The sequence below is a fragment of the Garra rufa genome, chromosome 2 (assembly GCF_049309525.1).
Source record: "Garra rufa chromosome 2, GarRuf1.0, whole genome shotgun sequence".
In the NCBI taxonomy this organism is placed as follows: Eukaryota; Metazoa; Chordata; class Actinopteri; order Cypriniformes; family Cyprinidae; genus Garra; species Garra rufa.
In genome coordinates this window covers 21,214,808-21,240,789 of record NC_133362.1, presented here as the reverse complement: position 1 = coordinate 21,240,789, position 25,982 = coordinate 21,214,808, and the positions used below count along the sequence as shown (strand labels likewise).

At 39.3% G+C, this 25,982-nt stretch overlaps 1 long non-coding RNA gene across 1 annotated transcript; it reads right to left on the bottom strand.

Moving 5' to 3' along the window:
• Positions 1-19,341: 19,341 nt before the first annotated feature.
• LOC141326241 (uncharacterized) lies at positions 19,342-24,849 on the bottom strand. The gene is made up of 3 exons (XR_012353865.1): positions 24,695-24,849; positions 21,163-21,227; positions 19,342-21,050 (listed from the first exon to the last, which is right to left on the bottom strand). It is a non-coding gene; the product is annotated as an uncharacterized lncRNA (long non-coding RNA).
• Between the last annotated feature and the right edge of the window lie 1,133 nt (positions 24,850-25,982).

The window sequence follows — 25,982 nt, the reverse complement described above, 5'->3', positions numbered from 1 at the left end:
GGATGCACTACCTTTGTGAAAAACTAGTCTGGCCAGCAGGGGGTGCTCTTTCCCTGACATGTACCTATGGGTTCAAAAATCCTAATACAACAAGGCAGATTCCGGGCCGTGAAAAGGAGCAAATGTTTTCATGATACCTTAGTAGGGGTGTAACGATATGCCTAGGTCACGATACGGTACGTATCCCGATATTGGCTTCACGATACGATACGTATCACGATATTTTGAACAAAAATTAAAACATGAAACTGAAAATCAAACAACAGATTTATTTAAAAAAAAATAAACAAATTTCTATAGCATTCTTAGTTTTACATACAAGGTCACATTTTAAGGTTTAATAAAAACCTTCTGTATTAAAATTAACAACTGAATAGTTCTGTCTGTCACTGAATTATTATTTTTTTTTTTAAATGTAACATGATAGTGATAAAATTGTCAAGATGTCGAATTCTTTAAACCTGCTAGCGATGCAAGATTCTATGTGTGTGCGAAACAGAGTCCTACCCGACGGGTGACCCGCTAAAATTGACGTAACGGGTGGAATAATGTTTATCTGTCAGGTACAGTGCGGGTGACAGGCACGGGTATTTGCTCTTTGGACTCAATCCGGTACACGCTGACGCTGTTCTCAAACGGTCCCGTTCTTGTGTTCACGCTCTGTCTGAAGACAGTTTAAAAGCCCTTTCACATGGACGCGTCAAGCGGTGGACTCGCTGCGCGGCTGCAGCTTTCTTTCATAGTGAAAGTGTTTTGCGGTCGAGCTGGTGTTCGCGACGCGCGGTCTCGGGGTAGACGTAGTTGCAAACAACAAGGTCTCATTTTACTTTACAAAAACAAAATAAATGAAACTTAATGAAAATACTGTGTTATTTGCTATTTGTCATTTTATGGGACAATGGCTAGCGTAGTTTTCATATCAGACACAGTCTACACGCATTTTCTGGATTTTTTTTTCACCTTTATTTATAGCCTTTCTCCGTATTTTATGGATCATACATCTACATTATAGGCTATTTTAAATTATCTTGATCATATTTTCAACACTCTGACATGCGCTCAGTGAAATGTTCTTTTGGTTGTTAATAATCTGTGCGGTAACTGCTTAAATCGTGGCTGCTGCTTATAAAACGATTACAATACATCTTCGGAGGTTCCTGTCGCTAAGAGCCATAAAAGCTTTAATATGTTTGTTCCAATGTGTGACTCGAAAAGCGAGTGAGTCTGAAGCACGAAACTTTTCATTTCCCACTCCGTGTTAACATGCATCGTGACTGTAATAATGTTTTGTTTGTAATTTTTTTTCTACCGTCGTACTGTCGCATGACTGTAAAACCAAAATGCTGTCGGACGTGAAGACGGGGTATCTTTAATTTCAATTTCAGCCGAACCCATGTTGCTCTACTAATATCCAGTTCAAATGATTTCTGCATCTGATTCTGCAAGCAGCTGTAGCAGAGTAGGAGACGTCGGCAGCTCAACCAATAGGAATAGACTGTCGTCATATCGTAAATGTATCGTCATCACTCTACGATACATATCGTAACATTTTTGTATCGCGAAATATCGTACCACGAAATATCGTTACATCCCTATACCTTAGTACAGCTCCTGTAAAAAGAAGCATCCTTTAGATGAGGCAATAAACTGGCCTCCTGACCTTTAGTGGTCATGAATTCCCCTCCTTAATTATGAATTTTTAATTATGAGTTTTTAATTATGAATTTGACCTCATTTTTGGAGGTGGTAGCACATCCTGCCGGCCTTATTGAGCCAGGCAGGATGCGCTACCTTTGTGAAAAGCTAGTCTGGCCAGCAGGGGTGCTCTTTCCCTGACATGTACCTATAGGTTCAAAAATCCTAATACAACAAGGCAGATTCTGGGCCGTGAAAAGTAGTAAATGTTTTTTATGATACGTTAGTATAGCTCCTGTAAAAAGAAGTAATAAACTGGCCTCCTGACCTTTAGTGGTCATGAATTAGTGGTCATGAATTCCCCTCCTTAATTATGAATTCGACATCATTTTTGGAGGTGGTAGCACATCCTGCCGGCCTTATTGAGCCTGGCAGGATGCGCTACCTTTGTGAAAAACTAGTCTGCCCTACCCCTCTATCAGAACAGCTTTATTAAACCACTTTGAGCAAGTTGAAATGTGTCTTGCAGTAGTCAGTTTCTGGTTCTTCTCTAAAGCTAAGCAGGCCCAAACCTTGTCTGTACCTGGATGGGAGACACTTTGTGTTAAAAAAGTTTCCTGATGGAGATAGTTTTAGTCCAGCCAGCAGGGGTTGCTCATTTCCTGACATGTACTTCGTGGGTCCAAAAGTCCAAATATAAAAAAAATTACTTCTGACTTTGAAAAATAGCGACTTTTTGATGAAGCCTTAAACCGTCCCCTGTAAAAAGGAGTGTCATTTGGATTAGGCATTAAACTGGCCTCCTGACTTTCTATGGTCATGAATTCCCTACCTTAATGATGAATTTGACCTCATTGATGCAAGTGGTAGCGCATCCTGCCGGCCTTATTAAACCAGGCAGGATGCACTACCTTTGTGAAAAACTAGTCTGGCCAGCAGGGGGTGCTCTTTCCCTGACATGTACCTATGGGTTCAAAAATCTTAATACAACAAGGCAGATTCTGGGCCGTGAAAAGGAGCAAATGTTTTTATGATACGTTAGTACATCTCCTGTAAAAAGAAGTAATAAACTGGCCTCCTGACCTTTAGTGGTCATGAATTAGTGGTCATGAATTCCCCTCCTTAATTATGAATTCGACATCATTTTTGGAGGTGGTAGCACATCCTGCCGGCCTTATTGAGCCTGGCAGGATGCGCTACCTTTGTGAAAAACTAGTCTGCCCTACCCCTCTATCAGAACAGCTTTATTAAACCACTTTGAGCAAGTTGAAATGTGTCTTGCAGTAGTCAGTTTCTGGTTCTTCTCTAAAGCTAAGCAGGCCCAAACCTTGTCTGTACCTGGATGGGAGACACTTTGTGTTAAAAAAGTTTCCTGATGGAGATAGTTTTAGTCCAGCCAGCAGGGGTTGCTCATTTCCTGACATGTACTTCGTGGGTCCAAAAGTCCAAATATAAAAAAAATTACTTCTGACTTTGAAAAATAGCGACTTTTTGATGAAGCCTTAAACCGTCCCCTGTAAAAAGGAGTGTCATTTGGATTAGGCATTAAACTGGCCTCCTGACTTTCTATGGTCATGAATTCCCTACCTTAATGATGAATTTGACCTCATTGATGCAAGTGGTAGCGCATCCTGCCGGCCTTATTAAACCAGGCAGGATGCACTACCTTTGTGAAAAACTAGTCTGGCCAGCAGGGGGTGCTCTTTCCCTGACATGTACCTATGGGTTCAAAAATCTTAATACAACAAGGCAGATTCTGGGCCGTGAAAAGGAGCAAATGTTTTTATGATACGTTAGTACATCTCCTGTAAAAAGAAGTAATAAACTGGCCTCCTGACCTTTAGTGGTCATGAATTAGTGGTCATGAATTCCCCTCCTTAATTATGAATTCGACATCATTTTTGGAGGTGGTAGCACATCCTGCCGGCCTTATTGAGCCTGGCAGGATGCGCTACCTTTGTGAAAAACTAGTCTGCCCTACCCCTCTATCAGAACAGCTTTATTAAACCACTTTTGGCAAGTTGAAATGTGGCTTGCAGTAGTCAGTTTCTTGTTCTTCTCTAAAGCTAAGCAGGCCCAAACCTTGTCTGTACCTGGATGGGAGACACTTTGTGTTAAAAAAGTTTCCTGATGGAGATAGTTTTAGTCCAGCCAGCAGGGGTTGCTCATTTTCTGACATGTACTTCGTGGGTCCAAAAGTCCAAATATAAAAAAATGACTTCTGACTTTGAAAAATAGCGACTTTTTTATGAAGCCTTAAACCGTCCCCTGTAAAAAGGAGTGTCATTTGGATTAGGCATTAAACTGGCCTCCTGACTTTCTATGGTCATGAATTCCCTACCTTAATGATGAATTTGACCTCATTGATGCAGGTGGTAGCGCATCCTGCCGGCCTTATTAAACCAGGCAGGATGCACTACCTTTGTGAAAAACTAGTCTGGCCAGCAGGGGGTGCTCTTTCCCTGACATGTACCTATGGGTTCAAAAATCCTAATACAACAAGGCAGATTCCGGGCCGTGAAAAGGAGCAAATGTTTTCATGATACCTTAGTAGGGGTGTAACGATATGCCTAGGTCACGATACGGTACGTATCCCGATATTGGCTTCACGATACGATACGTATCACGATATTTTGAACAAAAATTAAAACATGAAACTGAAAATCAAACAACAGATTTATTTAAAAAAAAATAAACAAATTTCTATAGCATTCTTAGTTTTACATACAAGGTCACATTTTAAGGTTTAATAAAAACCTTCTGTATTAAAATTAACAACTGAATAGTTCTGTCTGTCACTGAATTATTATTTTTTTTTTTAAATGTAACATGATAGTGATAAAATTGTCAAGATGTCGAATTCTTTAAACCTGCTAGCGATGCAAGATTCTATGTGTGTGCGAAACAGAGTCCTACCCGACGGGTGACCCGCTAAAATTGACGTAACGGGTGGAATAATGTTTATCTGTCAGGTACAGTGCGGGTGACAGGCACGGGTATTTGCTCTTTGGACTCAATCCGGTACACGCTGACGCTGTTCTCAAACGGTCCCGTTCTTGTGTTCACGCTCTGTCTGAAGACAGTTTAAAAGCCCTTTCACATGGACGCGTCAAGCGGTGGACTCGCTGCGCGGCTGCAGCTTTCTTTCATAGTGAAAGTGTTTTGCGGTCGAGCTGGTGTTCGCGACGCGCGGTCTCGGGGTAGACGTAGTTGCAAACAACAAGGTCTCATTTTACTTTACAAAAACAAAATAAATGAAACTTAATGAAAATACTGTGTTATTTGCTATTTGTCATTTTATGGGACAATGGCTAGCGTAGTTTTCATATCAGACACAGTCTACACGCATTTTCTGGATTTTTTTTTCACCTTTATTTATAGCCTTTCTCCGTATTTTATGGATCATACATCTACATTATAGGCTATTTTAAATTATCTTGATCATATTTTCAACACTCTGACATGCGCTCAGTGAAATGTTCTTTTGGTTGTTAATAATCTGTGCGGTAACTGCTTAAATCGTGGCTGCTGCTTATAAAACGATTACAATACATCTTCGGAGGTTCCTGTCGCTAAGAGCCATAAAAGCTTTAATATGTTTGTTCCAATGTGTGACTCGAAAAGCGAGTGAGTCTGAAGCACGAAACTTTTCATTTCCCACTCCGTGTTAACATGCATCGTGACTGTAATAATGTTTTGTTTGTAATTTTTTTTCTACCGTCGTACTGTCGCATGACTGTAAAACCAAAATGCTGTCGGACGTGAAGACGGGGTATCTTTAATTTCAATTTCAGCCGAACCCATGTTGCTCTACTAATATCCAGTTCAAATGATTTCTGCATCTGATTCTGCAAGCAGCTGTAGCAGAGTAGGAGACGTCGGCAGCTCAACCAATAGGAATAGACTGTCGTCATATCGTAAATGTATCGTCATCACTCTACGATACATATCGTAACATTTTTGTATCGCGAAATATCGTACCACGAAATATCGTTACATCCCTATACCTTAGTACAGCTCCTGTAAAAAGAAGCATCCTTTAGATGAGGCAATAAACTGGCCTCCTGACCTTTAGTGGTCATGAATTCCCCTCCTTAATTATGAATTTTTAATTATGAGTTTTTAATTATGAATTTGACCTCATTTTTGGAGGTGGTAGCACATCCTGCCGGCCTTATTGAGCCAGGCAGGATGCGCTACCTTTGTGAAAAGCTAGTCTGGCCAGCAGGGGTGCTCTTTCCCTGACATGTACCTATAGGTTCAAAAATCCTAATACAACAAGGCAGATTCTGGGCCGTGAAAAGTAGTAAATGTTTTTTATGATACGTTAGTATAGCTCCTGTAAAAAGAAGTAATAAACTGGCCTCCTGACCTTTAGTGGTCATGAATTAGTGGTCATGAATTCCCCTCCTTAATTATGAATTCGACATCATTTTTGGAGGTGGTAGCACATCCTGCCGGCCTTATTGAGCCTGGCAGGATGCGCTACCTTTGTGAAAAACTAGTCTGCCCTACCCCTCTATCAGAACAGCTTTATTAAACCACTTTGAGCAAGTTGAAATGTGTCTTGCAGTAGTCAGTTTCTGGTTCTTCTCTAAAGCTAAGCAGGCCCAAACCTTGTCTGTACCTGGATGGGAGACACTTTGTGTTAAAAAAGTTTCCTGATGGAGATAGTTTTAGTCCAGCCAGCAGGGGTTGCTCATTTCCTGACATGTACTTCGTGGGTCCAAAAGTCCAAATATAAAAAAAATTACTTCTGACTTTGAAAAATAGCGACTTTTTGATGAAGCCTTAAACCGTCCCCTGTAAAAAGGAGTGTCATTTGGATTAGGCATTAAACTGGCCTCCTGACTTTCTATGGTCATGAATTCCCTACCTTAATGATGAATTTGACCTCATTGATGCAAGTGGTAGCGCATCCTGCCGGCCTTATTAAACCAGGCAGGATGCACTACCTTTGTGAAAAACTAGTCTGGCCAGCAGGGGGTGCTCTTTCCCTGACATGTACCTATGGGTTCAAAAATCTTAATACAACAAGGCAGATTCTGGGCCGTGAAAAGGAGCAAATGTTTTTATGATACGTTAGTACATCTCCTGTAAAAAGAAGTAATAAACTGGCCTCCTGACCTTTAGTGGTCATGAATTAGTGGTCATGAATTCCCCTCCTTAATTATGAATTCGACATCATTTTTGGAGGTGGTAGCACATCCTGCCGGCCTTATTGAGCCTGGCAGGATGCGCTACCTTTGTGAAAAACTAGTCTGCCCTACCCCTCAATCAGAGCAGCTTTATTAAATCAATCAGAGCAAGTTCAAATGTGGCTTGCAGGTGTCAGTTTCTGGTTCTTCTCTAAAGCTAAGCAGGCCCAAACCTTGTCTGTACCTGGATGGGAGACACTTTGTGTAAAAACAGTTTCCTGTTGGAGATAGTTTTAGTCCAGCCAGCAGGGGTTGCTCATTTCCTGACATGTACTTCGTGGATCCAAAAGTCCAAATATAACAAAAATGACTTCTGACTTTGAAAAATAGCGACTTTTTGATGAAGCCTTAAACCGTCCCCTCTAAAAAGGAGTGTCATTTGGATTAGGCATTAAACTGGCCTCCTGACTTTCTATGGTCATGAATTCCCTACCTTAATGATGAATTTGACCTCATTCATGCAGGTGGTAGCGCATCCTGCCGGCCTTATTGAGCCAGGCAAGGATGCGCTACCTTTGTGAAAAACTAGTCTGGCCAGCAGGGTGTGCTCTTTCCCTGACATGTACCTATGGGGTCAAAAATCCTAATACAACAAGGCAGATTCCGGGCCGTGAAAAGGAGCAAATGTTTTTATGATACCTTAGTACAGCACCTGTAAAAAGAAGCATCCTTCAGATGAGGCAATAAACTGGCCTCCTCACCTTTAGTGGTCATGAATTCCCCTCCTTAATTATGAATTTGACCTCATTTTTGGAGGTGGTAGCACATCCTGCCGGCCTTATAGAGCCTGGCAGGATGCGCTACCTTTGTGAAAAACTAGTCTGCCCTACCCCTCTATCAGAGCAGCTTTATTTAATCAACGATAGTAAGTTCAAATGTGGCTTGCAGTTGTCAGTTTCTGGTTCTTCTCTATAGCTAAGCAGGCCCAAGCCTGGTCTGTACCTGGTTGGGAGACCCTTTGTGTAAAAATAGTTACCTGTTGGAGATAGTTTTAGTCCAGCCAGCAGGGGTTGCTCATTTCTTGACATGTGCTTTGTTGGTCCAAAAGTCCAAATATAACAAAAATGGCTTCTGACTTTAAAAAATAGCGACTTTTTGATGAAGCTTTAAAACGTCCCCTGTAAAAAGGAGTGTCATTTGGATTAATGATGAATTTGACCTCATTCATGCAGGTGGTAGCGCGTCCTGCCGGCCTTATTGAGCCAGGCAGGATGCGCTACCTTTGTGAAAAGCTAGTCTGGCCAGCAGGGGGTGCTCTTAACCTGACATGTACCTATGGGTTCAAAAATCCTAATACAACAAGGCAGATTCTGGGCCGTGAAAAGCAGCAAATGTTTTTTTATGATACGTTAGTACAGCTCCTGTAAAAAGAAGTAATAAACTGGCCTCCTGACCTTTAGTGGTCATGAATTAGTGGTCATGAATTCCCCTCCTTAATTATGAATTCGACATCATTTTTGGAGGTGGTAGCACATCCTGCCGGCCTTATTGAGCCTGGCAGGATGCGCTACCTTTGTGAAAAACTAGTCTGCCCTACCCCTCTATCAGAGCAGCTTTATTAAATCATCGAGAGCAAGTTCAAATGTGGCTTGCAGGTGTCTGTTTCTGGTTCTTCTCTAAAGCTAAGCAGGCCCAAGCCTGGTCTGTACCTGGTTGGGAGACCCTTTGTGTAAAAATAGTTTCCTGTTGGAGATAGTTTTAGTCCAGCCAGCAGGGGTTGCTCATTTCTTGACATGTGCTTTGTGGGTCCAAAAGTCCAAATATAACAAAAATGGCTTCTGACTTTGAAAAATAACGACTTTTTGATGAAGCCTTAAACCGTCCCCTGTAAAAAGGAGTGTCATTTGGATTAGGCATTAAACTGGTCTCCTGACTTTCTTTGGCCATGAATTCCCTACCTTAATGATGAATTTGACCTCATTCATGCAGGTGGTAGCGCATCCTGCCGGCCTTATTGAGCCAGGCAGGATGCGCTACCTTTGTGAAAAGCTAGTCTGGCCAGCATGGGGAGCTCTTTCCCTGACATGTACCTATAGGTTCAAAAACCTTTGTGAAAAGCTAGTCTGGCCAGCAGGGGTGCTCTTTCCCTGACATGTACCTATAGTTTCAAAAATCCTAATACAACAAGGCAGATTCTGGGCCGTGAAAAGTAGTAAATGTTTTTTATGATACGTTAGTATAGCTCCTGTAAAAAGAAGTAATAAACTGGCCTCCTGACCTTTAGTGGTCATGAATTAGTGGTCATGAATTCCCCTCCTTAATTATGAATTCGACATCATTTTTGGAGGTGGTAGCACATCCTGCCGGCCTTATTGAGCCTGGCAGGATGCGCTACCTTTGTGAAAAACTAGTCTGCCCTACCCCTCTATCAGAACAGCTTTATTAAACCACTTTTGGCAAGTTGAAATGTGGCTTGCAGTAGTCAGTTTCTTGTTCTTCTCTAAAGCTAAGCAGGCCCAAACCTTGTCTGTACCTGGATGGGAGACACTTTGTGTTAAAAAAGTTTCCTGATGGAGATAGTTTTAGTCCAGCCAGCAGGGGTTGCTCATTTTCTGACATGTACTTCGTGGGTCCAAAAGTCCAAATATAAAAAAATGACTTCTGACTTTGAAAAATAGCGACTTTTTTATGAAGCCTTAAACCGTCCCCTGTAAAAAGGAGTGTCATTTGGATTAGGCATTAAACTGGCCTCCTGACTTTCTATGGTCATGAATTCCCTACCTTAATGATGAATTTGACCTCATTGATGCAGGTGGTAGCGCATCCTGCCGGCCTTATTAAACCAGGCAGGATGCACTACCTTTGTGAAAAACTAGTCTGGCCAGCAGGGGGTGCTCTTTCCCTGACATGTACCTATGGGTTCAAAAATCCTAATACAACAAGGCAGATTCCGGGCCGTGAAAAGGAGCAAATGTTTTCATGATACCTTAGTAGGGGTGTAACGATATGCCTAGGTCACGATACGGTACGTATCCCGATATTGGCTTCACGATACGATACGTATCACGATATTTTGAACAAAAATTAAAACATGAAACTGAAAATCAAACAACAGATTTATTTAAAAAAAAATAAACAAATTTCTATAGCATTCTTAGTTTTACATACAAGGTCACATTTTAAGGTTTAATAAAAACCTTCTGTATTAAAATTAACAACTGAATAGTTCTGTCTGTCACTGAATTATTATTTTTTTTTTTAAATGTAACATGATAGTGATAAAATTGTCAAGATGTCGAATTCTTTAAACCTGCTAGCGATGCAAGATTCTATGTGTGTGCGAAACAGAGTCCTACCCGACGGGTGACCCGCTAAAATTGACGTAACGGGTGGAATAATGTTTATCTGTCAGGTACAGTGCGGGTGACAGGCACGGGTATTTGCTCTTTGGACTCAATCCGGTACACGCTGACGCTGTTCTCAAACGGTCCCGTTCTTGTGTTCACGCTCTGTCTGAAGACAGTTTAAAAGCCCTTTCACATGGACGCGTCAAGCGGTGGACTCGCTGCGCGGCTGCAGCTTTCTTTCATAGTGAAAGTGTTTTGCGGTCGAGCTGGTGTTCGCGACGCGCGGTCTCGGGGTAGACGTAGTTGCAAACAACAAGGTCTCATTTTACTTTACAAAAACAAAATAAATGAAACTTAATGAAAATACTGTGTTATTTGCTATTTGTCATTTTATGGGACAATGGCTAGCGTAGTTTTCATATCAGACACAGTCTACACGCATTTTCTGGATTTTTTTTTCACCTTTATTTATAGCCTTTCTCCGTATTTTATGGATCATACATCTACATTATAGGCTATTTTAAATTATCTTGATCATATTTTCAACACTCTGACATGCGCTCAGTGAAATGTTCTTTTGGTTGTTAATAATCTGTGCGGTAACTGCTTAAATCGTGGCTGCTGCTTATAAAACGATTACAATACATCTTCGGAGGTTCCTGTCGCTAAGAGCCATAAAAGCTTTAATATGTTTGTTCCAATGTGTGACTCGAAAAGCGAGTGAGTCTGAAGCACGAAACTTTTCATTTCCCACTCCGTGTTAACATGCATCGTGACTGTAATAATGTTTTGTTTGTAATTTTTTTTCTACCGTCGTACTGTCGCATGACTGTAAAACCAAAATGCTGTCGGACGTGAAGACGGGGTATCTTTAATTTCAATTTCAGCCGAACCCATGTTGCTCTACTAATATCCAGTTCAAATGATTTCTGCATCTGATTCTGCAAGCAGCTGTAGCAGAGTAGGAGACGTCGGCAGCTCAACCAATAGGAATAGACTGTCGTCATATCGTAAATGTATCGTCATCACTCTACGATACATATCGTAACATTTTTGTATCGCGAAATATCGTACCACGAAATATCGTTACATCCCTATACCTTAGTACAGCTCCTGTAAAAAGAAGCATCCTTTAGATGAGGCAATAAACTGGCCTCCTGACCTTTAGTGGTCATGAATTCCCCTCCTTAATTATGAATTTTTAATTATGAGTTTTTAATTATGAATTTGACCTCATTTTTGGAGGTGGTAGCACATCCTGCCGGCCTTATTGAGCCTGGCAGGATGCGCTAGCTTTGTGAAAAACTAGTCTGCCCTACCCCTCTATCAGAACAGCTTTATTAAACCACTTTGAGCAAGTTGAAATGTGGCTTGCAGTAGTCAGTTTCTGGTTCTTCTCTAAAGCTAAGCAGGCCCAAACCTTCTCTGTACCTGGATGGGAGACACTTTGTGTTAAAAAAGTTTCCTGATGGACATAGTTTTAGTCCAGCCAGCAGGGGTTGCTCATTTCCTGACATGCACTTCGTGGGTCCAAAAGTCCAAATATAAAAAAAATGACTTCTGACTTTGAAAAATAGCGACTTTTTGATGAAGCCTTAAACCGTCCCCTGTAAAAAGGAGTGTCATTTGGATTAGGCATTAAACTGGCCTCCTGACTTTCTATGGTCATGAATTCCCTACCTTAATGATGAATTTGACCTCATTGATGCAGGTGGTAGCGCATCCTGCCGGCCTTATTAAACCAGGCAGGATGCACTACCTTTGTGAAAAACTAGTCTGGCCAGCATGGGGTGCTCTTTCCCTGACATGTACCTATGGGTTCAAAAATCCTAATACAACAAGGCAGATTCCGGGCCGTGAAAAGGAGCAAATGTTTTCATGATACCTTAGTACAGCTCCTGTAAAAAGAAGCATCCTTTAGATGAGGCAATAAACTGGCCTCCTGACCTTTAGTGGTCATGAATTCCCCTCCTTAATTATGTATTTTTAATTATGAGTTTTTTATTATGAATTTGACCTCATTTTTGGAGGTGGTAGCACATCCTGCCGGCCTTATTGAGCCTGGCAGGATGCGCTAGCTTTGTGAAAAACTAGTCTTCCCTACCCCTCTATCAGAACAGCTTTATTAAACCACTTAAAGCGAGTTCAAATGTGGCTTGCAGGTGTCAGTTTCTGGTTCTTCTCTAAAGCTAAGCAGGCCCAAGCCTGGTCTGTACCTGGTTGGGAGACCTTTGTGTAAAAATAGTATCCTGTTTGAGATAGTTTTAGTCCAGCCAGCAGGGGTTGCTCATTTCTTGACATGTGCTTTGTGGGTCCAAAAGTCCAAATATAACAAAAATGGCTTCTGACTTTGAAAAATAACGACTTTTTGATGAAGCCTTAAACCGTCCCCTGTAAAAAGGAGTGTCATTTGGATTAGGCATTAAACTGGTCTCCTGACTTTCTTTGGCCATGAATTCCCTACCTTAATGATGAATTTGACCTCATTCATGCAGGTGGTAGCGCATCCTGCCGGCCTTATTGAGCCAGGCAGGATGCGCTACCTTTGTGAAAAGCTAGTCTGGCCAGCATGGGGAGCTCTTTCCCTGACATGTACCTATAGGTTCAAAAATCCTAATACAACAAGGCAGATTCTGGGCCGTGAAAAGAAGTAAATGTTTTTTTATGATACGTTAGTACAGCTCCTGTAAAAAGAAGTAATAATCTGGCCTCCTGACCTTTAGTGGTCATGAATTCCCCTCCTTAATTATGAATTTTTAATTATGAGTTTTTAATTGTGAATTTGACCTCATTTTTGGAGGTGGTAGCACATCCTGCCGGCCTTATTGAGCCTGGCAGGATGCGCTACCTTTGTGAAAAACTAGTCTGCCCTACCCCTCTATCAGAACAGCTTTATTAAACCTCTTAGAGCATGTTCAAATGTGGCTTGTAGTAGTCAGTTTCTGGTTCTTCTCTAAAGCTAAGCAGGCCCAAGCCTGATATGTACCTGGATGGGTGACCCTGTGTGTAAAAATAGCTTCCTGTTGGAGATGGTTTTAGTCCAGCCAGCAGGGGTTGCTCATTTCCTGACATGTACTTCGTGGGTCCAAAAGTCCAAATATAACAAAAATGACTTCTGACTTTGAAAAATAGCGACTTTTTGATGAAGCCTTAAACCGTCCCCTGTAAAAAGGAGTGTCATTTGGATTAGGCATTAAACTGGCCTCCTGACTTTCTATGGTCATGAATTCCCTACCTTAATGATGAATTTGACCTCATTCATGCAGGTGGTAGCGCATCCTGCCGTCCTTATTGAGCCAGGCAGGATGCGCTACCTTTGTGAAAAACTATTCTGGCCAGCAGGGGGTGCTCTTTCCCTGACATGTACCTATGGGTTCAAAAATCCTAATACAACAAGGCAGATTCCGGGCCGTGAAAAGGAGCAAATGTTTTTATGATACGTTAGTACATCTCCTGTAAAAAGAAGTAATAAACTGGCCTCCTGACCTTTAGTGGTCATGAATTAGTGGTCATGAATTCCCCTCCTTAATTATGAATTCGACATCATTTTTGGAGGTGGTAGCACATCCTGCCGGGCTTATTGAGCCAGGCAGGATGCGCTACCTTTGTGAAAAACTAGTCTGGCCAGCAGGGGGTGCTCTTTCCCTGACATGTACCTATGGGTTCAAAAATCCTAATACAACAAGGCAGATTCCGGGCCGTGAAAAGGAGCAAATGTTTTTATGATACCTTAGTACAGCTCCTGTAAAAAGAAGCATCCTTCAGATGAGGCAATAAACTGGCCTCCTGACCTTTAGTGGTCATGATTTCCCCTCCTTAATTATGAATTTTTAATTATGAATTTTTAATTATGTATTTGACCTCATTTTTGGAGGTGGTAGCACATCCTGCCGGCCTTATTGAGCCTGCCAGGATGCGCTAGCTTTGTGAAAAACTAGTCTGCCCTACCCCTCTATCAGAACAGCTTTATTAAACCACTTAAAGCAAGTTCAAATGTGGCTTGCAGGTGTCAGTTTCTGGTTCTTCTCTAAAGCTAAGCAGACCCAATCCTGGTCTGTACCTGGTTGGGAGACGTTTGTGTAAAAATAGTTTACTGTTGGAGATAGTTTTAGTGGATGGTTTTATGGGTTCAAAAATCCTAATACAACAAGGCAGATTCCGGGCCGTGAAAAGGAGCAAATGTTATTATGATACCTTAGTACAGCTCCTGTAAAAAGAAGCATCCTTCAGATGAGGCAATAAACTGGCCTCCTGACCTTTAGTGGTCATGAATTAGTGGTCATGAATTCCCCTCCTTAATTATGAATTCGACATCATTTTTGGAGGTGGTAGCACATCCTGCCAGCCTTATTGAGCCTGGCAGGATGCGCTACCTTTGTGAAAAACTAGTCTGCCCTACCCCTCTATCAGAGCAGCTTTATTTAATCAACGAGTGTAAGTTCAAATGTGGCTTGCAGGTGTCAGTTTCTGGTTCTTCTCTATAGCTAAGCAGGCCCAAGCCTGGTCTGTACCTGGTTGGGAGACCCTTTGTGTAAAAATAGTTACCTGTTGGAGATAGTTTTAGTCCAGCCAGCAGGGGTTGCTCATTTCTTGACATGTGCTTTGTTGGTCCAAAAGTCCAAATATAACAAAAATGGCTTCTGACTTTGAAAAATAGCGACTTTTTGATGAAGCTTTAAAACGTCCCCTGTAAAAAGGAGTGTCATTTGGATTAATGATGAATTTGACCTCATTCATGCAGGTGGTAGCGCGTCCTGCCGGCCTTATTGAGCCAGGCAGGATGCGCTACCTTTGTGAAAAGCTAGTCTGGCCAGCAGGGGGTGCTCTTAACCTGACATGTACCTATGGGTTCAAAAATCCTAATACAACAAGGCAGATTCTGGGCCGTGAAAAGCAGCAAATGTTTTTTTATGATACGTTAGTACAGCTCCTGTAAAAAGAAGTAATAAACTGGCCTCCTGACCTTTAGTGGTCATGAATTAGTGGTCATGAATTCCCCTCCTTAATTATGAATTCGACATCATTTTTGGAGGTGGTGGCACATCCTGCCGGCCTTATTGAGCCTGGCAGGATGCGCTACCTTTGTGAAAAACTAGTCTGCCCTACCCCTCTATCAGAGCAGCTTTATTAAATCATCGAGAGCAAGTTCAAATGTGGCTTGCAGGTGTCTGTTTCTGGTTCTTCTCTAAAGCTAAGCAGGCCCAAGCCTGGTCTGTACCTGGTTGGGAGACCCTTTGTGTAAAAATAGTTTCCTGTTGGAGATAGTTTTAGTCCAGCCAGCAGGGGTTGCTCATTTCTTGACATGTGCTTTGTGGGTCCAAAAGTCCAAATATAACAAAAATGGCTTCTGACTTTGAAAAATAACGACTTTTTGATGAAGCCTTAAACCGTCCCCTGTAAAAAGGAGTGTCATTTGGATTAGGCATTAAACTGGTCTCCTGACTTTCTTTGGCCATGAATTCCCTACCTTAATGATGAATTTGACCTCATTCATGCAGGTGGTAGCGCATCCTGCCGGCCTTATTGAGCCAGGCAGGATGCGCTACCTTTGTGAAAAGCTAGTCTGGCCAGCATGGGGAGCTCTTTCCCTGACATGTACCTATAGGTTCAAAAACCTTTGTGAAAAGCTAGTCTGGCCAGCAGGGGTGCTCTTTCCCTGACATGTACCTATAGTTTCAAAAATCCTAATACAACAAGGCAGATTCTGGGCCGTGAAAAGTAGTAAATGTTTTTTATGATACGTTAGTATAGCTCCTGTAAAAAGAAGTAATAAACTGGCCTCCTGACCTTTAGTGGTCATGAATTAGTGGTCATGAATTCCCCTCCTTAATTATGAATTCGACATCATTTTTGGAGGTGGTAGCACATCCTGCCGGCCTTATTGAGCCTGGCAGGATGCGCTACCTTTGTGAAAAACTAGTCTGCCCTACCCCTCTATCAGAGCAGCTTTATTAAATCAGCAAGAGCAAGTTCAAATGTGTCTTGCAGGTGTCAGTTTCTGGTTCTTCTCTATAGCTAAGCAGGCCCAAGCCTGCTCTGTACCTGGTTGGGAGACCCTTTGTGTAAAAATAGTTACCTGTTGGAGATAGTTTTAGTCCAGCCAGCAGGGGTTGCTCATTTCTTGACATGTGCTTTGTGGGTCCAAAAGTCCAATTATAACAAAAATTACTTCTGACTTTGAAAAATAGTGACTTTTTCATGAAGCCTTAAACCGTCCCCTGTAAAAAGAAGCATCCTTCAGATGAGGCAATTAACTGGCCTCCTCACCTTTAGTGGTCATGAATTCCCCTCCTTACTTATGAATTTGACCTCATTTTTGGAGGTGGTAGCACATCCTGCCGGCCTTATTGAGCCTGGCAGGATGCGCTACCTTTGTGAAAAACTAGTCTGCCCTACCCCTCTATCAGAGCAGCTTTATTTAATTAGTGAGAGTAAATTCAAATGTGGCTTGCAGGTGTCAGTTTCTGGTTCTTCTCTATAGCTGGAAGGCCCCGGCCCAATTTAATCCCTGGTTACCTGGAGAACGATATCTGCATCTTTTTAGACTTGGCAGACTCTTCTTAAAAGACCCGCCCTCCTCACTGGACAGTTAAAAAGACCAATCAAACTAACGAAGACGTCAAGTATTACCCAATCAAAAGTAGGAAAGGAGGCATCTTCATAAAATGTGTGTGGGATGATTTACATGAGGCGCTGCTTTAAAAAAAAAAAACTAAAAAAATACGGGACAAAACCCGTCCCGTATTGATTCAAAACGGGACGCGCAATTTCATTCTCAAATATGGGACGATTCCGTATTTTAAGGGACGAGTGGCAACCCTAAAAGATGTCTATCTCTTCCTCAGCTTTAACTGAGCTCCAGCGGACAGCCAGGAGGCCTGTTTTCACTTACGTCTCTTAAAACACACTTACCCACACATTACTCTTCTTCCACGGGCGCATACACGCACAATCATTCACACTCACATATGTACACACAACTATTTGTCCTCAGAGGACCTGTTATAAAACCCTATTACATGTGAAAGCTTTACTGTTTTCTATGGACACAGACCAACAGAAAAACCTCAAATACCCGCCCGGCCACACACAAACACAGCAAAGATTTGTAATAAATCAGATCTATTTCTTCCTCCATAACTACATCATTCATCCCTTTGTATCTAAAATATTCCTCCTCGGAGGAAAAGTTTATTGCTTAGAGGTTGCTCGGGAATAATTGAATTCTCTCAAAACTTTTTTGTCAGTATAGTTGTTCTCTTAATACCTTAGGAGAAATAAAATCGTCTAAAATGAGACAACTGCTGACATTCAAAATTATGCTTTATGCAATATATTGAAATCTCGGACCTCTGGTGAGATTATCGGGTCTTTTAGATGAGAGAATAGGTGTGTTCGAGCCAGGGGTGGATCTAGAAAATTATTCATGGGGTGCCAAGGGGGTGGCATTAAAATTATGAGGGGTGGCAACACTGAAGCAAGCATCCTTGCATGTTTTTTGTGGATTCAAGGAACGCTATTCTTATTCGGTGTATACACTAGGGTGCACATTTTTACATTGTCCTATAAAAATGAAATAAAGGCTGATGTGTGATTGACTTGAACCTGATATCTGGATTGGAAAGTCAGATAAATTAAATGAGATAGTACGGTATATTTAACTTATCTTTGTTGAGTTCTATGCAAACCTGTAGCAAGTTTAAGTCTATGCCAAGTTTAATTTACAAAGCATGACAAACAATGCAGACTGCATATGGATACAAAGTCTCAGTGGATCAAGTTTTCTTAAATCAATGTTGACCACATTACATTAAATGTCTGTGACATTTTAGTTATTCCATAAAAAATATTACTTAAATATGCAGCTGAATAGCCTGCCCTACTATAAGTGGTCTGTATTAAAAAAGTACAATAATAAACTTATGCACAAATCCAATATAAAGAATTTAAGGGAAAAAAATGTACTGCAGTCAAAAGGTGTAAACTATTTATGAAATGGCATGCAAATTGATTTGTTGTGCAATTACATGGATTGAAGCACGAAACACGCTTGATCATCGTCATGTGGTGAATGTGGCCAATCATGAGAAGCTGTGACGTCATCACAGCCTGGTGCAGTCGCTCCTGAAATGCTGCGCTGTCTGAGCAAGCCGGCTGTTCTCGAAATGCTCTCGCGTTACTTTGTGGCCACACATGAACGTCACGTGGCGTCGGTTCAAGTCGGACAAAATTTCTAACCGGCATGCACTACTTCAAGTCAGCCGCTGATCTGTCTGCGCAGGGCCGCATGAAGTCAAACGCACCTAAAATGTTTAATTGCAATATCCCTCCAGGACACCAGAGGGCATCATGTTACTATCACATCTACACAAATTATAGTCTTGAAAGACCAAAGTAAAAAAAAAAAACACATTTTAAAAGAAATAACTGGACTAAACTGACATTTTAAAAGTAAGTGCAGATCACCCTTCAGCACAAGGCCTCATGTAACTGTACAATCGAATGCTGTAATTATGAGTGTGAGAACAAACCTGGAAACAATAGGCTATATGTCGAACGTCACCTGACCAACCCCGGAAAACAGGTCTCATTGCTTCCGCTTGTCGGAGAACGTGTTAATAGCCGTAATAAATAATGGCGATATCGACGGACTTTTAAGGTAATCAGTTAAACAAGCCAGCTGTTTATTGTGGACGTTTCATTCGATATTTATATATAAATGTTAGTGAAAAGAATAAAAATTTAAAACTTTTATATATCAATCCACATATGTGATGGACATTGGTTATGATCATTTTTAGTGTCTACTTTGAATGAATCTTGAGTAAATCATGTTCATATTTAAAGAGGGATATGCAAAACGCGTGAACCGGAAGCAACGAGACCTGTTTAGCAGAAAACGGAAGCCTGTTGGGCATAACCCCTATTATATTGTATTCACAACCCTTCGAAACAGAATGATGTCATTGCTAATGGAGTGTGGTTAAGGAGAGGTATTGTGTGTTTACATGCTCTGAAGGGCAGTCTTGTTTTAGCAGATGTTGCATTTTTTCCTCCTCAGACCAGTGTGGTGTGATTTATCAGATGCAGTCGAGTTAAACTCATAAAAGCCTTTTGTCACTTAATTAGTAGCTGAATATAATGTTTCACTCTTTGTTTTAACAGCAGCTGGCCTTGATTTGATGAACTAGAGATGGAAAGAGCAGCTGACAGAGGTCAGGTAAAGAAGAGAGAACATTTATTCAACCACACAGTTAGTCATCAAACACACACTAAATGTTTTATACAGTATTATTGTGCTTTAAAGTCACTGTAACCTATTTTTTTGTAACTTGTAAAATGATTAGTTTTTGTGAAATATCAAATGAACTGATTATCACTTTAATTAATACAATCCAAGGCAAAATACATGCAGGATAAAGTACTACAACTAACAAAGAATGAAGTTGTTTATTTACAAATTGTTTATTTTTATGAAAGAATGTTAACAATCTGAGTAGAGAATAACAGAAGTACTACAATTTTTGTCAGTGAACACAGATGAAGTGGGACATCATGCAAATATAAATCTATAAAAACATTTGCTTGCCACAAAAAAACAAAACAAAATTACATTACAAACATTACAGTGTGTTACATATAGCCTACTGTATTGAACTCCAAAGGTAATGCCATTGTATGATTTTTTTAAAAGCAAATATTTTCAACTAATTTAAAATTAGTAATATATATATATATATATATATATTATGTGTGTGTGTGTGTGTGTGTGTGTGTGTGTACCTGGTATTCATCACGTTGTGGGGACCACATGTCCCCAAAAGGATAGGAATACCAGTAGATTTTGACCTTGTGGGGACATTTCTCAGGTCCCCATGAGGAAACAGGCTTATAAATCATGCACAATGAGTTTTTTTGATGAAGTAAAAGTGTGCACAATCTCCTGTGAGGGCTAGGTTTAGGTGTAGGGTAGGTGTAGGGCCATAGAAAGTACGGTTTATACAGTATAAAAACCATTACGCCTATGGAATGTCCCCATAAAACATGTAAACCCAACATGTGTGTGTGTGTGTGTGTGTGTGTGTGTGATTATGCTGATATAACGATTTCATTTATTCCAGTCTTTAAAATGCATGTGAAGTATAAAATATGTTGCCGTGTTCTAGAGTGCTGTCATATATTTTATAGCAATGTTGAAGGAAGCATTGAGACCCCTTCATGATCATGTATCAGTATACATTCTCTTTCATTTACTTTACCTGAAGTGATTATGATTATTTCTTTGTCTGCATTTATGACGAATCTATAAGAGTTCTGTATGGGCATGCTTGTGGTCAAGTATTGCTTTATGAGATGGTCTAGACATGCTATCAGACCAGGACATGTAGGTTTCTCTTTCTGCAGCCAGACTTTTTTGTTCAGTAAACCTTCAGCAGTGAGTTTCTCTAGCTTTAACTGACATTTAGTTTCCACAGTTGCACATCTGTCAATACATCTGTTGTCGTATGTGACTGAGAACCTGTTGCATTTGATGTTTAGTCTTGTCAATTTCTCTTTAGCAACAGCTTCTTGAGCCTGTGTAAAACATGATTTAATCTCATCCTGGCAAGAGTGGTTGAAAAAGTGGCTGGCCTCAATTAAATAACTTGTGATTTTATCACCATATCGGCCGCAGGCAAAGACATTGACATAGGTTTGGTTGTTTTCTGATGTTACAGTGATAACTTGGTTGTCATTCTGACCAATTTGTACACAAGAATAATTTCCTTTAACTAACAATTTTGAGGAGCATTTTAGAGGATGGTCTCTAAGGAATCTCTCAGCAAAGTCCAAGTTGGAGAGAAGGGTGTTGTCTGTAATCTTCTTTGTCTTCAGTTCATGCATCACAGACATTATGCTTTCTGTGTCAGGTTGAAAACTGGGGTAAGAGCTTAGAAAGAAAGAAAGAAAGAAAGAAAGAAAGAAAGAAAGAAAGAAAGAAAGAAAGAAAGTTTATGCATTTAATAAAACTTCCTCCTGCAGATCACTATTAATATACTTACAATGAAGAGTCCATTGAGAATGAGAAGGGGTTTCTCTAGCAGGCCAAAAATCCAAAAGATCCACGCTGTCATCAGATATGGTATTCATTTAGGAAAAATAATGTAGTCATTATCTCAAAATATACAAAGTGATCAGAAGTGTAGGGCTCTTTTATAACCCTGAAGTGATCATATTAACCAGTCAGGCTAGCACAGTAGGCATAACAAGTTTTTTATATTAAATAAATTAGAAAAAAAGCCAATAGAACAGAATAGGTAGGCTTGATAGCTATTTTGCTTTGAATAATCAGTTGTTTTGTGTGGTTGGTTGTAGTTTGACTGAGATGTATTACAGTTGAGGTCAAAAGTATACATACACCTTGCAGAATCGGAAATATGTTAATTAATTTAGCATCATTTATTCATTTTAAGTAATTGCGATGGCAAAGTGGCCTAAATATAAGTTACGATAAAAAGTCTAAGTGACTCAAATCTCACAACGTGGATTATACATGGTGAGAGATGAATAGAAGACTTATAAATATAATTGTAACTGAAATAAGAAAACAATTTAATGAACAGTTAATAAAAAACAAAACTGAATATGGGAATGATGAGTCAGAACATCTTTTACACCGTCCAGACTACTCTGGTAAACTTGGCATTGGCTGCTGGACTAAACAACAGTTTATGTTCTGCATATGTTGCATTATGTTCTGAAATGTGTACTTCATGAAATACGTGTTCTGTCTGAAGATAACGCACAAGACAAGGTTTAGCACATTATTGTTGGTAATTGTTCTTATTATTTTATTTTTGCTGTTAGATTATCATACAGGATACATCAATGAATAACGCATTTTTGGCTGTCGTGGGTGTGTGCATGAACGTAAATGCCAGCTACATTACATTTGTTTCTCATCACTTTATGGTGCACTTTTTGCACAGAAATTAGCATATTTTTACTGTGGACATTGAAAATGATGCATGTGTTTTTCCAAGGGTTAAAGTCATTGGTTAATTTCCACTTTGAAAAGATTTCTGGACATTGTAAGCATATTTTCGGACTGTTTTGATCCATATTCCTGTGAAATTGATTTATCTTTATTTTATTTTGTCATTATTCTTTTTTTAAAGAGATAAAAATGGTCCTTATCAACCTTGACATGGCAATACAATTCTATCACATTATTTTGGTGAGCTTTTGGGCTGGAAATCGTCAACCCGATCTGGCAACACTGCTTAAAGATTAAGGCGGGGCTTAGCAAAGGGGTGGTTTGAGTACACAATTAAGATATCTATAAAATAATTTTGACTAGTCAGAATGTTAATTCTAGATATCTACATTCAAATTCTTCCTAGTTACAAAGCTGAATGCGGATATCTCCAAAGAAAGATCCTCCTAGTCGAAAATCTGATTGAGATATCCAGAATTAAATTGCAGATATCTTTAAATAAGTTTTGACTAGGAAGAATTCCAATTCAAGATATCTCTAATCAAGTTTTGCCTAGTCAAAAATCCAATTCAAGATATCTACAACTGTAATTCGACTAGTAGTAAATTATTTACAGATATCTACAAATCTATTTGACTAATTAAATTTGGATTATGACTAGTAAAAACCCAGTTAGAGATATCTTGAATTATAATTTGCACTAGTGGCAAGTCAATTAGAGATATCTCTAATTTCATTGTCACTAGTAAAAATTGAATTGGAGTTATCTCTAATTACAGTTCTGCCTAGTGAAAATTCATTTATAGATATCTTTAATTACAATTTCTACTAGTCAAAACTCATTTGTAGATATCTGAAAATATTTTCCAATGGAAGTTAATGGAAGAATATGACTAGTCATAAAAGCATATAGATATCTCTCATGTATATTACGACTAGTCAAATTAACATTGTAGATATCTTCAATGCATATTATGACTAGTCACAATAACATTGTAGATATCTTGATTGCAATTATGACGAGTCAAAATTGCAGAATAGATATCTGGAATTGGAATTATGACTAGTCAAAACAGAATTATGACTAGCATGGCAAAGAGTAATGCTAAAACGGCTTGCCAAAGGCGACGTCGTAGTTGGGCGTTTCTTCAACTAGGTGCACTTTTAGCCTTGAGAATTTGAAGAAAAAAAAAAGTTCAAAAGTCACATAACACAGTCTCATAAGTTTAAATAATTTGTCTAGTTTTAAGGTCTGTAAGAGGAAAAACTTATATTACAAGAGAAATAGTTAATATTTTCTTTTTATTTTTGACCTGCAATAAACAAATGTGCATCTCAATATACAGCTGTTATTTAAAAAATAGAATAACTTTGGTTTTTATATTAGGTAGAGCATGGTTCATAAATTGTGGATATTTTTTTTTTATGTGTGATGAGAACCTTTTAAATATTTTTTATAGATGTGTGTGTGGTGGAAATGACATGGTGGTGGTGGAAATGACAGCGTATTGTGGAAATGACAAGAAATTAAGGTAAATTTAGGGAAGCTTCGTCCCAATGCTGGAACATGACTCTTTCTGGATTGAAACATTTGCAGTCATGCAAATCTATTCTCACAACCCATATAAATTGTACTTTGTAACCATAAATGTCATTTCCACCACATAGGGCAGTGTGGTGGAAATGACTGTGGTGGAAATGACATTTCTGTAGTTTTTTGTGAAAAAATGGAAGACAGTTTCACTGACTGGCTTTGAATTAGTACTTAGCATTTCGTGTATGTAAAATACTCTTATTTAACTTAACATTTTTAGCTTTTTAATAACACCCTTGATGGTACAGTATGTGGTGGAAATGACGTAGAATAAATATATTCACTGATCAAGCAATATTTACTTTGATTTTTCTTCATTTGTTGTTGATGAAAATTTAAATTCTCTCCATGTCCAACATGTGCTCTGATGTCCCTGAACATTTCCATTGAAACCACCTAAAAAATCTTTCACACAAACTTTTTAAAGATACATTACAGTGTTGTGGTGGAAATGACACTAATACTGTGCGACAGCTATATTTTGTATAAAAAGTAATATTGATAGAGGTCTCACATTAAATACTATAATGTATTTTAATTATTTTACTAGTGCTTAGTTCAAGTACATTAATAGTTACCAGATAAGTCATATTTTTAAACTGTATTTTCATTGTTGAAGTTTAAAAGTCTGGGTGTGCGACAAGGAGAAAACAGTGATTTTGACGGTTGAAAAGTATGAAAAAATCATAATAGAAAGGTAGTAAAATTTTTTAGATTGGTTTTAATGTTAGCTTGACAAAGAAAGAGGAATTTGTCCAAAATTGAATGCATTTTAAAAAATATGACCAATACATAAAAGTGCCCATAGTCTAAGAATCACCCAGTTACGTTGCCAAATAGTAAGTCATGAAATGACCAAAAATGACCAACACATTAAGTAACTACGTCGTGTGTTAGCAGTGTTACCACACATCTCAAATTACTTTAAAATAGCCTACGGAACTTTTTTTTAGATTGTGTATACTTTAAACATTCTGAAAAAAAGACAGCAGAACTGACTTACCTAGATCTCTGTTCAGAGCAGTGGTCAAATGAAAGCTAGAACTGTATTAAAGTGATATCAGCAAATGATGTGTTCCAGCGGTTCGTTGATGTTTTACTTCTCAGGCTCTTGCAGGACCACTGACAATTTCAATGTAAGTTTCAGTTTCACAGAGCTCTTGCTGTATGCGTTAAGTTTCGGTTTCCAGGAAACAAACGAGCCCGTAGGTTGGGAGAGGAGAAACCGATAAACAGACTACTAAGAAGCAAAGAGCCATATCGTGCTTAGTGTTTAAAAATACCTGTCACATAACTGAGAAAAGATCCCAGCAAACATTGAGACGTGTAAAGACCGTTGAAAAGACGCCCCTCCGTCACGTCCCGTTATGATTGAAAAATAGTTCATTTATTTTACAAATAGTTCATTTCATTTAGTTTCATTTAGTTTCGAAATGAAAATTGAACCGACGTCTTTTGGCCGTGAAATGCACGTCTTTTCTGGACGTCCACGGACGACTAAATATGTCATCTTCTGGATGTTTATATTAAGATGTAGGCCTACTGCTGCATATTTTACGTGTGTACATTAAAATATAAAATAAACACATACCAAAATCGGTCCAGTCCGACCTGGACGTCTATAAAACGTTTTTCCCACTTGTACTTTACAACCAATAACACATTATTTGTGAGCTTAAAAAATAAATATTTTACTTCACCACAAGATATTTTACTATGACATTTTTGAATAATACCTTCCAGTTATTAAACATCTATTCAAACAAGACACAACAAATAGTGCAATTTAGTTAACCAAATCTGTGGTAGTTTTCTGTATTTTTAAATTGATGAAGTTTTTAATCAAACAACATAACAAAAACACAGGATATAAGTGTAAACACAACATTCTTTTCCAAACAAAAATCTTTTATTTTAGTGCTTCACAGCAGAATTGCATATTTTGTCTGTCTATATATCTATACCTATATATATATATATATATATATATATATAAGTATAACAATAAACAGGTTAAACACTGATTCAGTAACTTTGTCACTGGATTTACCACCATTTAGTTTTTATAACCCCCACCCCCAGCTCTTTGTGGAGCATGTTTTAAGTGTTCCTCCATTGCTAAGTCAATTTCCGAGTCTGTAGCACTTGGGCTCCCCCTCTTCACAGCATCTGAGGGAAGAAAATATGAATGTAAAAAGCAAAAAGTTAAACAAGCACTTATTTTGAAAGTGTTTTTGTTTATCAAACTAATTTTACAATGCAGTTGAACAAGACTTTTCCCATCCATTTCA